This window comes from Tursiops truncatus, chromosome 7 (assembly GCF_011762595.2).
Source record: "Tursiops truncatus isolate mTurTru1 chromosome 7, mTurTru1.mat.Y, whole genome shotgun sequence".
Taxonomy (NCBI): Eukaryota; Metazoa; Chordata; class Mammalia; order Artiodactyla; family Delphinidae; genus Tursiops; species Tursiops truncatus.
In genome coordinates, this window is record NC_047040.1 from 28497755 (window position 1) to 28513616 (window position 15862).

Here is a 15862-nt window from a genome sequence, read left to right on the forward strand (position 1 = left end):
CTTAAAGTAAGTCATTGGTAGAATTTTTATGTTGCAATGTATTTTACTTCTACTTTGTAAAGCAATATATCCTGAGGTAATTCACCACAAGTGAATAACTCACTTTTCCAAAACCAACACTATCTTCAATTTTAACAATTTATATTATATACATTATACTTGTATTACAGTATCATATCTGAGCACTTATATGTCAGGAATTGTTCAAGTTACTGGGGATGAAGAAATAAAATTTTAAAGAACTTTGTCATTGTGGAATTTATATTCTAATGTGTGGAAATAGCAGAGAGAAAGTAAACAAGTAAAATGTGTAACAAATCAGAAGGTAAGATGTGTTGGGTAAAAAATAAAGCTGGGAAGGATACTGGAGGGATTTTCAGTATTATAAAAGGAGACCAGTAAAGCCCTCATTGATAAGGTAGCATTTAAATTCACTTACCCAGCACCTGTATAGAAGTATACCAAATCAGGGATAAACTGCTGGCAGCACTAATTCTGTATTTTCTGCCTCTACCAAGTCAAGTCAACTAAAGGTCATCATCAAAAAAGAAAGCAAGCCCATATCATCACTTTTGCTAACAACCATTAAGCAAAAGGAGAGAATGCTGTAAATCTTCACTTTGTTCTTTTTCCTAAAATATTTTGACCTTTAAGAAGTGCCCAAGTCCTTACGGTCCTAAACATTCTAGTTCAAGTTTATGAAAAATAAATCCATCTCCCTTACAACTTAGTTTACTTTTTAATCCCTTAAATCTATGACATATTTAATCCAGTCTAGGATGAGAGGTAAGTATTCAGAGAAATGCACTGTGAAGAAGAAATAATATATTCATAATTAATAGAACATATGAACATATGCTGTGGTTTTTAAAATGCAAATGACCTTAATTATAAGCAAGAAGAAAAACTTCCCCTGCACCTAGCAAGTGGGCGACTCCTCCTGAACTCTCCCATCAATCTGGAAGTCCAGGGATTTAAGGAAATCACATAAGCAGAAGTCTAACGTCTCCAGGGTGATCACAGCAAAAGTCACATTTGGGCACATGATTTTAAAACTAAATGACTAGTATGTTGTCATAGGCAGATATACTACTAAAAACATTTTGCAGAAGTATACCTAAAAACGTCTAGGGGTGATGTACAATACTTTCTACAGTTATTTTGTACCTGTTTTTAGTACTTTACAACTGCTTGAAAGCCTTGCTAGCACATTCTCACACCTTCAACATGTCTTGATTAATATTCTATAAGTGTTATGATTAATTTACTAAAGAGAGTGGCAAAATGTTCAGCTGCTACATAAAGGACTCTAGCTTCCCAGGACTCAATGACTATGTTGCACTGCCTCTTTTCCTCTACTTTTTTTTCCCCTGTATGTTTTTTGGTTGTTAACCTTGAAATACTTCATTTATCTTTATCTCGTATGTCTTATCTAGCAGAACTGAGATGTATGCAATCAATACTGGAAATTTAATGGTCCAGGTTTCTGATGCTAATAATAGTCTTTTGCTATTAAATACACCATACTTTCACTGAAACCAGCTAGGAAAATAGCATATTCAAATGCTGCATGTGTACATATACATGTGTGTAAGTACGTATATATGTACACATTCACACTCCCCTCTCAACACACATATCAACTTCAACTGTAAGAACCTTATTAGATTAGACTGATCACACCCTAGCAAAATAAGGTTATATACATACATTTTTAGGGAAAGAGAACAGTCAATGTGATAAACTAAAATAAACTGGTATCTTTATAAAGCTAAGTAAATTCTGACATAATTTTCAGAAAGTTTCCTCTATGCTCCTACTAAGGTCTTTCTCCCTTAACTAGAATACAAATCCATACTTTAGCCTACAGTCTAGATATTAGAGGAAGGCAAGGTAAGTTGTATATGAAATTAATTTTGTGTGATCTGAATTTGGTGAGATTTAATCATTTATGAGACAAAAATAAAAGCTTGAAAATTTGTATGTTTTAATAAATTCTTTGTATTAATAGTAAATGCCAGTACTCAACTACCACTACCTAAAAAGAAGGCATACAACAATGGGGAATCTTTTCAATGTTATTTAATAAGACTATTTCCCTGATTTGTTTATTGGACTGAACTCAGAGAAACTGCTTTAATTAAGTTCAAGATTTGTATGTTATGATTTATTGCAGTTTTGCAGAGCATTTAAATGCTATTTTTAATTTTAATGCTATTTTTAATAGGTAAAGTTATTTAAAAATGTGTAGCATGCTCTATAAGAAGGATACTGTCCTCAAAGGAAGTACTTAACAGAAGTGAATTAGGATTTATAGAAATGTACTGCATGATTTATGATATAGCCATCCTCATATCCTAGTGTGACTAATTCTACAGTATCTTTCAGTAAGAAAGCTTTAGTGATTTCTCAAATCAAAGTTACTATTATTTTTTGAAGTACTGGCAAAATGTATTTGCCTTGTTTTCCTTCAGGTAAGACTACTCATGGCTCTGAAAGGAGCCTTCACATATCTGGTCACCAAGAGACAAACAGTGTTGCTTAGCAAAGCAGCAACTATGACTATGCATTATTTTAGATAATAACATTTTATCCCAACCCTTCTTTGCAAACACACATCTGATACCATTTTCACACCTTGAGCCTTTCAAAGAAGTGACCCTATATAAATTTCTATATATGAAGTTCTACTAAATAGATTTTTGAAGCTGATTTTTTAAGGAAAAAGGCATTATGCACCTCCTACATACAGTTACTTTTAGAAAAGCAATTTCCGTGTTGTCTAAAGAGTGAAACTGTCTTCAAATTTTAAGTTCTGCTTCATAAACTAGCTCAAGGTTAATACTGTAAGGACCTACAAAAGTTATGCCTTGAAGTTAAAAATTTATAGCCTACTATTCCATTTACTCAATAAAACCCCAGGGACTATGTGAAAATAACTTACATTGAAATGGAAAATGAATGTCCAAGTGTTTTCAAAAATAAGTTTATAAAGTTAACGTTTATCATTTTAACAGTTCTGTTTTGAGCTAAATTTTAAAATGCTATTCTTGGTGAATTATTTACAAATTAGACATCAAAGAGTGAAAATCAGTTTTCGTGAAGTGAGACAGCACATGTTATATGGTGGGAGTCATAAGACAGGAATTCTGGTTTTAGCTGTGACTTCACAGATGGAGAACTAAAGATGTTAAGAGATTTGTAAGAACTTCACAAGACTGTTCAGGGCTATACCACCTAGCCTCAAATATTATAAAAAGTGAAGAAATATTTGACAGCAGAACTGCATGAACTATTAAGCAACATGCTAATCATTTTAATTATGTCTTGCTTACCAGAAAAATCCCAAGCACTCAAAGCACCAAGGGTATATTGAACTATATCTTAAAAATTAGCCATGGTTAATCTACAAAGTTGAAAAATGACATGCAGATGAGCAAAGACTTTACGTACAGTTTTGATAAAGACTCACTTCAGGTTTAGGTATCTTTATCTCTAATCCTGAAAGAATCAATGCTGAATCAAGTCCAACATTCCAGGTAAATGTACTTCTTTACCAATCAGGCAGTTTTTTCTGGTAATCACTTTGATTAATACAATCTCATGCTATTTTTCATGTTTCAGAGGTGGGAAGTATTAGTAAAGCATCAGAATTAACTAAAACTCAAAGGAGAAAACTTTATTTTTAAGCTATGAAAAACGAACCTAATTTCCTTGGCTTTTAAAAAACAAATCTGTAATTTCAGTGTTTTAATTGTCTAATAAGCATTTATGTCTGCTTCCTTTAACCTGTGCAACTCTAAAGGGGGATTGGTTTTAATCTTGCCTTTTAAATCTGTGACCCTCCAAGAGGGACTCATTCATTATAAGTAAGTTTTCTGTGCACATTACATAATAAGTGTTCTGCCAAAAACTATGAGGACTATAGTTTAAAGCAGGCAAGAACCTTTCTCTCAAAGAGCTCACAAGCTAATAGTAAGAGATGAAAAATGTATTATATACATATAAAAGAGCTAGGCAAGTATAAACTACCATCAGTTTACCTATAAAGTCCCTCCAAACAAGTATTTAGTTAACAATGACTTCAAACCATAAACTATTTTGAAATGATAAGAAAACAATGAATTATGGAAAAAAGGAAAGCAAGAGCTGGCTATTTATGGTAATCTTTCTGTTGATGCTGACCTAATTAATAAGATAATGAAATCAATATATTTTTTCAAGACCGTGGCTACTTCCTTCAAGTGAACTTTTATAAACCAAAACTTAACTATTGTTGAGGAACAAAAATTTCTAGTAATCATCAATAAAGCTAGAACCTTGGAAACTTTATCCACAAAGAGATAATGCTGTTAATATTCAGAGTGATGAAGACTATGCTTCACTGTTATTTCTTGCCCAGGGAAAAGGCTCTACCAGTATGTAAATTTAAATTCTCCAGAGCTCAGTTTAGTCATCTGCAAAAAATGAAGGAGTTACTACTGCCTTCATGGTAAAAGTTTGCTAAGTGTGAATTCCCCCCCAAATAGCAGAATTTATGAGTAATATACTACACCCACACAAACATAATAAATTCTCTCATAAATAATTTGCAAAATATAGTATATTGAATTAAAATGTTTCACTCAAAGTTGTTAGTTCTTGATTTTTATCTTTGCTTCTTTTGGTCAGTCACTCAACTAAGGGATCTGGACACAGGATAAAAGAGAAGACCAGAGCAGGTGGGGTGTAACTCCAAATATGCATTAGCAGATTTAGTTATTTTTCTAACTAAAAACTAAAACTAGATTTTAGTTTTTAGTTAAATAGTGGTGTCCTGTTTGCCTGGGCTTTCAGAGATATTTAGAAAATGTCTGTTATAATTAAATAAGAATTTATGATGTCCAAGATATGACACCAAAAAGCACAAGCAACGAAAGAAAAAAACAGAACTGGAAATTGTCAAAATTAAAAACTTTCGTGCCAAGAAAGTGAAGACAATCCACAGAATGAAAGAAATTTTTATAAATCAGATATATCTGCTAAGAAGTTTGTATCTAGAATAATAAAGAACTATTACAACTCAATAAGACAAATAACCCAATTTAAAAATGAGCAAAGGATCTGAACAGACACTTCTTCCAAGATATATAAATGGCCAATAAGTACACAATAAGATGCCAGACAGCATTAGTCATTAGGCAAATGCAAATCTAAATCACAATGAGATACTACTTCACACCCACTAAATGGCTACAATGAAAAATAAAAAGTGTTGGTGAGGATACAGAGAAATCAGAACCCTTATATATTGCTGGTGAGAATGTAAAAAGATACCACCATAGGTCTGACAAACAGTCTGGCAGTTAAAGTAGTTACTATACAATCCAGCAATTCCACTCCTAGGTATAAACCTAAGAGAAATGAAAACATGTGCAATAAATGAATGTTCATGGCAGCATTATTCGCAACAGCCCCAAAGTCCAAATATACATGAATTCATGAATAAAATACTGCATATCCATAAAATGGAGTATTATTTAGCAATAAAAAGGAATGAAGTCCTGACAGATTCAACATGGATGAACCCTGAAAGTATTAATATGCTAAGTAAAAGAAGCTCATCACAATAGAGTCCTTTGGTATGCAATGTTCAGAATAGGCAAATCTAGAGACAGAAAGTGCATTAGTAGTTGCCTAGGGCTCGGGGTATGGACAGATTGAGGCGTGATGGTTAAGGGATGTGGAGTTTCTTTTTTGATTAACAAAAATGTCCTAAAACTGACTGTGGTGATAGGTGCACAACCTTGTGAACATGCTAAATAACTACAGAACTGTACACTGGAAATGGGTAGACTGTATGGTACGTCAACTGTAGTTCAACAGTGCTGCTAAAAATGAATCAATGATGTCCAATTTTTAAACTGCAATATAATCTATCATGAAGGAGAAAGGATTAAGAGTCAGGATATCTATATTTTAGCCCAAAATATCACACCATTCCTGTTTATGTCGTTCCTCCTCTTACATGAATAACTTAAAGCTTCCTGCCTCACACTCAGGGTTTCTCGTAGTGTGGATTTATAGTTAATGTGACACTTTCTTCACCTCACCAACTTGTGAACATATCAAGTTCACTCTACTTCCATGTCTTCATTTTTGTTGTCCATGCCACTGCTTACAATATACTCCCCTTTACTTCTACCTTCCAAGTTCTTCCATATGCAATTTGAATACTATCTTTCTCACAAAACATTTCCTCACTGAACGCCTTCTCTTCTAAACTCAACAGTCCTTCAAGATAGCAAAAACTGATACTCTGCCACATATAAATCATTCTTTCTTATATTTTTGTCACCTCCACTATACTGTGAGTTCCATGAGGGCGGTAAAGCCACATACAAAGGCTTTACTGTTTATAGCAACTAGAACAATACTTCATTTAATATCTATAAAAATACCTAAATGAATAAATTTTCTCGTGATTATTCCACCAAATACAAAAAAGCTAATGGTCAATAAACATTCACTGAATAAATGACTAGACTGATAAATGGCAGGAAGTAAAACCGTAACAGCAAACAATAAAGCTGCTACTGACACTTTTAAGGAAATGACACCCCTTTAAGAGTACAGAATTCAGAACAAGCAATAATTTTCACTTCAGTGATGAAAAACAAGATATTTCTGAGTCTCCTACTGCTAATCGCTTACACAAATAGGGATAACAACTGTAAAAATTGTTATTCAGCTTTGTTTAGATAACAAACACTTTTAGTTACATCTATGCTGTCATATAATTATAACCAGAAACTCACATGCAGATAACCAGCTCATTAGGAAAAGAGTTAAAATTGAAGAAAGAGGGCTTCACCAGTAGCGCAGTGATTGAGAGTCCGCCTTCCGATGCAGGGGACACTGGGTTCGTGCCCCGGTCCGTGAAGATCCCATATGCCGCAGAGCGGCTGGGCCCGTGAGCCATGGCCGCTGAGCCTGCACGTCCGGAGCCTGTGCTCCGCAACGGGAGAGGCCACAACAGTGAGAGGCCCGCGTACCAAAAAAAAAAAAAAAAAAAAAAAAAATTGAAGAAATCTTAGTTTCCAAGACGATTCACTAATCTTTGGGAAAGACATTTTCTATTACCATTGGTATAAATAAATTCTCAGACATACCCTCTACTCTGACACCAAGGTCATTAGTTATTTTAACTTCTCACTTAATTCTCTCTTCTCCAACCAAATGTCAGTCATTACTTCTCTCCTTTAGGAAAAAACTTACCATCGATCCCTCAGACCTCTTACTCTCCAAACCTTCACTGTTGATAGACTATTCAGAGTCTAGATTAATCCAGCCAGGAAGACTTTGTTCAGACAGTCCATCTCATTTATGGTAAACTTTTATTACTTTACTTCAACCCTGAGAAAAAGCAACTCAGGCATTTCAAAGTTTAACAAGGGGTACTATTGTTAAGTTGAGATTCATGTAACTAGCCTCAAGAATTGATTAAATACATAAAGGTAAATTTTTCATCACTGGTTATGTAAAATACTGTCTTCTACTTATCTGCTGGAATTAACACCAAAGTATGAATGATAAATCTTCCCCTCCCTCCCTTCTTATTGGTAACCTAGGAGACAGGTGAACAAAACTAGGTAAAATAACAAAACATATCTTTCCAGGGCCAGGACTGGCAGAGCTAAGAGAAGAATGCAAAACAAAATAAAATAAAACAAACAGGACGCAAGATAAGACTTTGTATATACTAAGGAAAGAGGGGCATGCTGGGTGAGAAGAGAAACAAATGGCTATTCTTATCTGTGTTTCAAGTATGTCTCAAAAACCTACATTTACAGATTGATAGTACAAAATAAGTTTAAAACCATACTTTCTTCTTACAACTCCAAAAAGTTTAACCAGACTAAGCACATATAATGACTGAGTTAGCATATGTATTAAATTGGCAGAGGAAAACAAGTAGCCATTGTTCTAGTTCTAGACCTTTACCTCTACCCCAAAAGGCAATTCACTGATACAATGACACTGTGAGAAATCATTTAATTCCCTGGTAGCCTCCAGATATGTTCCAGAAGAAAACTTTTCTGCCTTTACAGATTTCAATTATCCACTCCCCCCCCACCCCCAACCAAATCTAGAAAGATAAGTGCTTTGTAAACATTTTAGTCACTGAGTGGGCAAAAATAGCATGTATTAGTATTTTATATAAAAATACTAGTAAATCCTCAAAATAATAGTAAGACAATATTCTTTCATTAAAAGCTTTAACATATGTAACTGTCAACGTAAGCATACAAAGAATGAGATACACCATAACAGCTTCATTTAATGATTTTTTTTGAAAGATAAGGGACTTTTTTGTGTCCCTGCTGCTAGAGTATTAGTTATCATTTTCTAAGCTTAATCAACTTAAAAAACTCACAGCATGTGTATTTTAAAGATAAATACACTAACAGCATGTATATTTAAAATGAACTATAGTTAAATGCTGCTTAGAAGGTCCAAAAAAGAAACAGAGGTACTGAAACTTGTTTTGTTTTCTAGTTGAAATGAGTATTACTTGGGTCAACTGGTTGACCAAGGGCTTTCACAGTAAAAAAAAGAAAAAAAAAATTATCTCAGCAGTAAAGTCTCAGTAGACAATCATACAGAAGAAACTCACCACTTATTTAGATATCAAATATAAAACTCACTGATAATGACACTAAGAAACATTAGAAAATCATCAAAAATAAGTTAATGAGTATATAAAAAATTAACTCGGAGAAAGCTAGTACACTAATCAGGATTACTGGGTAGTAATAGTCCATGAGAATAGTCTGTTTAATAGAAGGTCTGGACTACATGAGATGTTCTTTCTCATTCAGAGAGAAAACTATAGACTATTTTTGGTTGAAATAACAGAAGGAAGTAGTTTGTTCAGGGCTATAAGAACCACAACAAGAGTTAAATTCAGATTAAATTCACTTTGAGACTTAAATCTTCTACAGCTTGCTTTCCTCTTCATGTACATCGCGATCATTTTAATAAAACTTAAAAAAAACCCCTGAAACTAAAAAGGTAATTAAGGCAGTTCAAATAATTTCCAAATTGGCATCTCTCATTCAAACAAAATCTTTCATTTAAAGAAATAAAGGCATAATGACAGCATTCCTTACTTTAAATGGTCACAAAAGAGCTAAAAATAAAATCAGCTCACCAACCGGTTAACAAACACAGGTATATCCAGATGATGAGGTGCCTCATAATTAAAAGAATGAAGCTCTTTATGTCCTGACACAAACCAACTGCTAAACCATGTTAAGTGAAAATAGCAAGATATATGAGTGTACATAGTATACTATCATTTGTACAAAAGGGATGGGCGGGGAGGAGAGTACATACATATTTGCTTGTGTATGGACAGAACACCTCTGAAAGGACAAACAAGAAATTGGTGCCACTTGGGTGACTGGAGGGCAAAACACATGACTCCCTGCTGTATTACATCCTATGTGTTTTGAATTACGGACTATCTGAATGAATTATTTATTAAAAAAATAAAACTGGAAATACAAAACATAATCCTTTCTTCCATCTTCAGGTGTGATCTCTCTTTCCTTTGACTGCTTTCTGATGACATAATGCTCTGCATTGTTAGTCATCATGTCCCCAAAAGTTCCTTGAGGGTAGAGATATGACAATGTAATTCATCTTTGGATTCGCTGCAGCTTCTGGCCCAGTGTATTAAAACACAGTAACAATTATGATGAATAATTTAAAACATAATAGGAAACACTTGTTGAGCACTTGTGACATGCCTCATGTTTAATATGCATTAACTTATTTAATTCCCACATTTGTATGAGCTAGATATCGTACACTTATGACCAAGCAAATTGAGGTACGGAGAAGAAACTTGCCCAAGGTTCCAAGCTAGGAAGTTAAAATAAACCTTAAAAATAAATAGCTGTCATTAATTGAATCCTTAAGGAAGTACTTTATAATTATCTCACAATGCTATAAAGTAGCTTTATCAGATAAGGAAACTAAGGCTGAGAAAGATCAAGAAACTTCTTGTAGGTCACAAAATTCCTTGAGGGTAGGCACATGATAGTAGTGGCAACAGGAGGATTCAAACTGGCATGTGATTCCCAAACCCCATGCTCTTTCCATTAACTACATTCTCTGTCACAGTAAATGCTAAATATTTGAAGTACCACAAACTGTGTCTCAAGTGATAATGTAGAGATGAGTTCATACATGAGTAAGAAAAAAACCAATCTTTTCATTTTTTCCATTCCCTATATCCTTAAATTCAGATTTGAGCTCTAACTATTCAATAAAGAAGCCATCACTGGAGGTGACACTGTAACATGAAGAAAGATATGCTTACAAGATTATGTCACAGGCTGGCTATAAACAAGTCTACATAACCATTCCTGATAAGATACTGAAATGAAATTATAAATTTCAGTGATACATTGTAAGCATTAGGTTACAAGTAAATAATTTTTTTCTACTGTGTAAAAAAAGGAAAAAGATTTTTAAAATGAGGTGAAGTGGGAGACATATACTTGGTTTTACTGCAACCATATTATATCCCCCAAAACAAAACCCAATGTCTTAGAATGAAAAACAAAATAAAGCTACTTCTCTATGAAGAAACAAAAAGTCTATTAATCAGATCTAATCATGAAAATGAATTTCAGAAAGCAGAAAAAGGAAGGTGCCATTTTATGAATCAGGTTTCTAAGTTTCCTTAGGTCCTTATGTGGAAAAAAAAATCATTCGAAAAGTGTAACACTAAAGTCTTAAATTCCATAAAAAGTGTCCTTTTAATATTCTTCAGTCAATTTGTGTCAAAGACTCATTGGCTTTCTGAATACATGTCCATTAAGAAAAGGTTCAAGCAGATTTAACTGTAATTTCTGCTGATCCCTGGGAGGGAGCAAAAGTATAATTTAGTAACAAGCTCTAAATGAATATTCAAATATTAATGAATATAAAAGTTTAAAAAGTTTCACCTGAGATTACTAAAAGAATTAGATTATGAATTTATAAATAAAATTTTCTAAAAAATCTTTTGGATAAGACTGAAGAAAAATCCTATCAGAAAACTTTTTTTTCTAATTCAACAAAGGAAGAGTCATTGTCATATAGTCTGTTACTCAACTTATGCTGGTTTGCAGAAAATCGTTAAGGAAAACCAGTAATCTATAGTATCATCAAGACCATAATTTCCTCAGTGTTTGGAAATAAAATCATCTTCCCAATTCTTATGGAAAAACTCTTTATTACATCTTCTTAATTGTTTCTTGGTAATGACAAATTGCTAAGGTGGGTTTTTAAAGACTTGCAATACAGCAAAGTAGGTTTTGGAAAAGTGACTTGCAAACAGAAAATCAGAAGACAGTGCTTCTACTAACAATATTTATTCCTAACAAGAAACCTTGTATCAATCACAATTCTATCACACCCTGAGACAGGTAAGTATTTTAAAAACAAATAACCTGTTCATCTTTTGCATCACTTAAAATAACCATTTTGGCTTTATTTTTTAATTCAGGAAATGAGTGTAAAAGATTTCAATAGCTGGCAACCAAAAGTATCTTTTGTATTAACTTAAACCTTTAGAAGGCAAAACTGTTGCAAGCTAAGGCTAGCATGAAATTCTAACTTCTGAAGAAGGCAAGGCAAACTTAAATAGGTCATATCCCAGGTCCTTTAAAAATTGTCTTTTAATCTTTGATGTGTCAATGACTTTTCTGCTGTCCCTCTTCCCCAACAGGGAAAGAAAAAATAAACCTTGCGGCTTAAATTATTGTCGCTCTGGGGCTGGGGTTACCTACCGCACGCTAGACTAATAATGGATACTTTTAAATGCCTATTTTTAGAATTAGTATTAACCAATCTCTTGTTTACATTTAGACAGAAAGATGTGCGAAACATGGCAGGGGGTACATGGGGAGATCCAGAAGACCCAACACCACGGTTGCCCGCCCCCCCCAAAAAAAGGTGATGTAAAACAAAAGTACATCGGCTAATATGTTTCAACGAAGTGTTTCAAAATCTCTCAAGTGATTATTCCCTTATTGAAAAGGGTTAAAACCGAAACTGTTTTCAAACATCAGCTTCCCTTTTACAAGATCCCAACAGTTTTTAAAAAGTTACTACCAATATGTTTTTCTTAGCACCCCCTTCCTCCCCGAAAGAATGCATTTCCATGACTACTGATTTTAAAAAAAGAGGGTGAGAATAAGAGTCAAAAATTATTTTAAAAAGCGAGAGTTCTCATTTCTTCATGTAAGTAGAAAAACACAGAAAACATCTTTCCAACGGGGTGGGAGCAGGGGAAAAGGGCGTGAATAAAATACAGTACGAAAGGAAACCTTGGGTTTCGAACTTTATTGCACAAAGAGAGTGGAGAGGAGAGTAGGTCAGCCGGAGCAGCGCTTCCCCTCGCGAAGCGGGCATGCAGACAAGGAGGCTACCGAGAAGGCAGGCACCTTCACCTCCTCTGCCCTCAGCTGTCGCCTTCTTCCTCCTCCACCCCCCGCGGGCACCCCGGCGGCGCTGCCCGGGCGGACGGCGGGCCGGGTCGGGGGCGAGGCGGGCGGCGGGGGCCGGGCGGGCGGAGCGGGGGGCAGCGCCCGGCAGGGCTAGGCCGGCGGGCGGCCTCTCCCGGGGTGGCTTCGGGCTCTGGGCTCCCGGCTCCGCGCCGGGCCCCGCTCGGCCCGGCGGCGGCGGCGGCGGGAACGCGGGCGCCAGCTCGCCGCGGCCGGCCGCCCGCACACACCCCCGGCCGCCGGCTCCCACCCCGCCCGCCGCCCCCCGCCATGAGCGCCGCCGCTGGCTGCAGGCAGAGTCGCTGCCGCCCCGGCCGCCGCTGGCTCCAGTCCGCCGCCATTATTCTTTGTTCGCTGCGAGCGGCGGCGATGGTGTGGGGCTCGGGCGGAGGCTCCATCTTTACCACGGCCCCTCCTGCGAGGGGAAGGCCCCGAGCGCTGGTGTCCGGCGCCTCCCCGTCCCCCCTCCGTCCCCCCGGCTCTCTCCGGCTCCTGCCTCCTCCTCCTGCTCCTCTTACCGGTGGTACAAGCTCCTCCGTCACTGCTTTCGTTCGCGGCCCGGATCTCGCTGGAGTTTTATTCTCTCCCCCACGTAACACACCGCGTCAAACTACACCTCCGCCGCGTCACTCACCAACACTCCGCTTCTCCCAGCCGCCCGGGCCACAGGCAGCAGCAGCCGCCGCCGACTGAGGACTCGCAGCCAGGGAGCCAGCCAGCGCCGCCCAGTGCCGAGTGCGCAGCGGCCGCGCACGGAAACAGCCGAGCTCGGCCCGGAGGAGCTCGAGCGGCCCCGCCCTCAGCGCTGGAGGCGGAACTTGCCGAAGACCTTCGAGTTCCTTCGGGCACGGCGGAGGGCTTCCGCGGGGAGAGGGAAGGCGGAGGTGGTCTGGGGCCAGGGGTGGGGAGGAATGATCTAAGCCCCCCTCCCCCTCCCCTCCTCCCTCCCCCGCCCTGCCGCTTATCGACGGATAAAACCGGCGGCGGAAATTTGCAGGAAGAGTTAGGGTTTGTGTGTGGCGGGGTGGGGAATTCCCGAGGGGTGTCGACTGCTCGATGGAAACCCCCGCGCGGGCTGCCCTTGCGGCGGTAAGCGGCGGGCTCTAGGGCGGCTGCGGCGTGCCGGGTCTGGGTCCCCGAGCGCCGCCAGCCCCGGGAAGTTTCAAGCGCTGCCGGGACGGGGGAGACGCGCCACTGGGTCGGGGCCGCGCCTGAGTGCGAGAGTACTGCGAGCTGGGGAGGAAGGCCTGCAGCGGCTCTGCGGTCGCCCCCGAGGCCTGGGGCCTGGGCTGGACTCTGGGACGGTAGGCCGCGGCGCTGCGCCGGCGCGGCCCGGGGGCGTCGTTGGCCCCTGTGGGGAGGGTCTTCCGCCCCTCTGGGCGGGCTGGGCGGCTCTGCTTCGAGAATCCGCTGAGAAACCTGGCGCCCGCCGGCGGGGCCGTTCTGTTTCGGGGGACGGAGGCTCTGGGACTCCGGTCACCTTGGCGGGGTTCAGTACAACAGCGAGGACGGCCAGGCCTGGGGGGCACATCTTCGGCCTCCGAGCCGTGACCTGCGCTATCCGAGGTTGCTCTTCTACACTTTCGAAATGTCTTACCTTCCTCCTCCACCTGCCCGCCTTTTTTTTTTTTTTTTTTTTTGCACCATCCTGTGTCGGTTTCTTTTCACAGCCCGTTTTCTGCAGCACAGGGTTGCAGCGGCTGCACCCTTTTCTTCACCACCCGCTCCCCCTGTGAACCCGCAGTGTGACTTCCGTTGCCTCGAAGCTACTGAAACTGCCCTTTCAGAGGTCACCCGAGACACGATAGCGACTTTACCATTATCCTTTTTATTGAACTCGACAGTCCTCTCCCGGGCTTTCATGTCTATTGTAATTCACTTTCAGTCCCTTAAAGCAAACATGTTTTAGGAAGCCGAGAGGGTCCAAAACAGAGCTCCGTCCCTTATTGACTTACTGTTGAAAAAGAAAGAGTTCCCTAGCCTGGTCCTGTAGATCCCCTCGTCCTTTCTCTTTGGGCTGAAGAATATCCCCCTTTCCTTCTGTTATTTTCAACCTTTCCTTCTCAACCGGCGTTTCTGTCCAGTATTTGAACATTCTTAAGTCTCTCATTTTTTGGAAAACATTTTTCTCTTTAAATCCCTCTCCAACCGCGATTGTCTCTTACCCCGTGGACGTTCATGTCCCAGTCTCCTCAGCCCTCTCCAGTCTAGTTTCTGTTCTTACCACACACCTGAATCAGCTCTGAATTGTCACAGACAAGCTTCAGGCCTCATTTACAAGACCTCATTCTGGCATTTTACACCATTGCCCACAGCCTCATCCAAATATTCTCTGCCCTCTGCTCTTGTTTTCTTTTACCTCTCTGGTTGTTCTTTAACAACCAGCTTCTCCTCCTTTAGCCAACTGTTAAATATTGGAATCCTGTTGAGCTTCATCCTCTTCTCGAGTCCCACCATGTGCATTTTCCTAGGTGGTCTCATCCTCTTTCCGGTGGCTTCAAATACCCTTTGCCAAAGACTGTCCAGCTCAAAACTCAAGCCTAGATCTTGCTTTTGAACTCTAGATTCATATTTCTAACTGCCTGTGCTACACTTTCATCTAGATGACTTGATGTCAAACTCAACCTCTTCCCTCCAAAAGCCTCTTCCCGTAGACCTCGGATCAGTAAAGTACAGCCTGTCCATCTACTCAGTTCAGAAACTTAAGACACCTCCGACACACATCAGAATCACCTAGACCTGCCTTAAAAAAATAGGATTTGTGGCTTCTCATCCCACTCTAGTCTAAGCTACATTCATCTCTTGCTTGAAGTTCTGCACTACCTACCATCGAGGTCCTACAAAACTGCTCTTGGCTCATTCCAATCCATTTGCCATACTGCAGCCAGAGCAAATTTTAACAAATACAAATCTGATCAAGTCACTACCCTGCTTGAATTCCTTCAGTCCTTCCCTTTGCTTACTGAACACAATCTTAAGTCCTTGTCATTAAGGCCAGGCCCTCCATTATCTGGGCTCGTCTTCTTCCCAGCCTCCCCAGCAGTCCCTCTAGCTCTCTGCACTCCAGCCATGTTAGTCTTCTTATTTTTTCCAGGCTCTTTTCTCTTGTTCCCTACTGTAAACTCTCACCTCAAGGAATTTATACATGCTATTCCCTTCCCCTGAGATTCTTTTCTGATTCATCATACTTGTAATTATTTGTTTAATGTCCATGTGTGGTCTGTGCAGGTAGGGACCATGTCTGTCTTGTTCACCACCAGAATTTCTCTCCTCCCATCCCCAGCACAATGTCTAGAATGTAGTGGTGCTCAGTAAATATT

General features: G+C 39.3%; 1 protein-coding gene across 1 annotated transcript in view; it reads right to left on the reverse strand.

The window, feature by feature from the left end:
- The window catches only part of CREB1 (cAMP responsive element binding protein 1), a 56475-nt gene extending 43137 nt beyond the window's left edge, over positions 1–13338 (reverse strand). The window contains exon 1 of the mRNA XM_019939044.3: positions 13061–13338. The gene's annotated coding sequence lies outside the window, so the exon portion shown is untranslated. The remainder of the gene's footprint in view (positions 1–13060) is intronic.
- Between the last annotated feature and the right edge of the window lie 2524 nt (positions 13339–15862).